General features: G+C 40.0%; 1 protein-coding gene across 1 annotated transcript in view; it reads right to left on the bottom strand.

Annotated features, from left to right (window-relative positions):
- Window positions 1-1,593, bottom strand: part of ninl (ninein-like) — a 60,348-nt gene extending 58,755 nt beyond the window's left edge. Inside the window, exon 1 of the mRNA XM_080036763.1 lies at window positions 1,515-1,593. The gene's annotated coding sequence lies outside the window, so the exon portion shown is untranslated. The remainder of the gene's footprint in view (window positions 1-1,514) is intronic.
- Window positions 1,594-2,045: the final 452 nt, after the last annotated feature.

The raw sequence follows: 2,045 nt of genomic DNA, 5'->3' as shown, positions 1-2,045 counted from the left end.
ATGTATTTTACATGTTTTATGTAAACACTTTTAATTCTCTCTCTGTCTGAAATGTGCAATATAAACAAACTTGCTTTTTTGTACTTAAAGTTTCCACTTTAATTACAAAAAAGCAAGTAAGTCTGCACACTTTCACTTGTTTTTTTATATATTAAATTCCTATGTTGTTAAGGAACGCATAAATGCTGGTAATAATATTGACATTTATTCAATATGTTAAATATCGGCATTTTAAGACGTTTTGTGTATTGGAAATGACTTCAGTGCTCTATGTTTGAATTAAGTTTACGACTGTAGAATAGCCAACATGACGTGAGTATGGCTGCTTCATCACAACTGGAAACCACTGGATTTAAAGTGTAAAGTAGTAAGAACAGGATTATTACCGTTACACACACATTTACAGAGAGAGAGAGAGAGAGAGAGAGAGAGAGAGAGAGAGAGAGAGAGAGAGAGAGAGAGAGAGAGAGAGAGAGATACATACACACACACACACACACAAACACACATTTACAGAGAGAGAGAGAGAGAGAGAGAGAGAGAGAGAGAGAGAGAGATACATACACACACACACACATTTACAGAGAGAGAGAGAGAGAGAGAGAGAGAGAGATACATACACACACACACACATTTACAGAGAGAGAGACAGAGAGAGAGAGAGAGAGAGAGATACATACACACACACACACGCACACACACACACACAAACACACATTTACAGAGAGAGAGAGAGAGAGATACATACACACACACACACACACACACACACACACACACACACACACATTTACAGAGAGAGAGAGAGAGAGAGAGAGAGAGAGAGATACATACACACACACAAACATACAGTGAGAGAGAGAGAGAGAGAGAGAGAGAGAGAGAGAGAGAGAGAGACATACACACACACACACACACAAACATACAGTGAGAGAGACAGAGACACACACACACGCACGCACACACACACACACACACACACACACACACACACACACACACACACAAACATACAGTGAGAGAGACAGAGACACACACGCACACACACACGCACACACACACACACACACACACACACACACACACACACTGTCCACGCTGGAAACTACTGCAGTAAAAGTATGAAGAAGTTGATACCTGATAATTACATTTAAATCAAATTAAAGTATTTAAAACGTTTCATATTTCGGTCAAAGTCCGCTGACGTTACAGTAAAAACAAACGGTTATTAACGGCTCCGGTGAGTCTCGCGAGCTGCTGCAGCTTCACCATGGGAACGGCGGCGCGAACGCAGGAACAATAGGACCGGCCACAACACACAGAAACACAAAACTACTAAAATAAACCGATAAATACAAATAAAACCTCTCTTTCTGCCTTTGTACATTATCACAGTAACATGGCGATGCTGCGTTACTAAGGGAAAGTTGATTGAGTGACTGAAACTATGTAAACGGTGAACCAACCTAACTCAAATTTCTATGTTAGTTTTAGCCGTTTGAGTTTCTTCTTACCGCGGGAAAACTTCCTCCGCTCCTCCGTACGTTAAAACAGTCACGTTTCATCCATGAACGTGTCTCCGTAGCACCGGGCAGTCCTCCGTTAATACACCGAGACAGAGCGAGAGTAACGGGCCAGCCTGGCACCGACCGACAGAGCAACCGCCGCGTGAAGCTACCGGGAACCACGGAAGAGTACATCTGGTCAGACATTTCACAATAAAATAACCCCGTACAGCCTGATCTCGCGAGATTCACTTTAGAAAAACAGTGTGAATCTCGCGAGATCAGACTGGTCCCACCAAGTCTACTGTCAAAACAGTTTTTTATTTATAAAAACAACATTAATCTTTTTTTCATTTTTTTCCTATTTTTTATATATTTTTTTTAGTCTTTAATGTAGCCTACTTTTAGTTTTTTACTGATATCAAGCTTAATGGTTTGACTCTAGTAAATATCTTAATTTATGTGGATATTATGTCTATTTTTGACAGACACTTTGCATATCATAAAGGGGTTTTTAAAAGTATAAATTAATAGGCTTTT

Source organism: Ammodytes marinus, assembly GCF_949987685.1.
Source record: "Ammodytes marinus genome assembly, chromosome: 11".
NCBI classification, from domain to species: domain Eukaryota; kingdom Metazoa; phylum Chordata; class Actinopteri; order Uranoscopiformes; family Ammodytidae; genus Ammodytes; species Ammodytes marinus.
The sequence above is the reverse complement of the archived record's forward strand: the minus strand, read 5'-3'. Positions and strand labels throughout refer to the sequence as shown.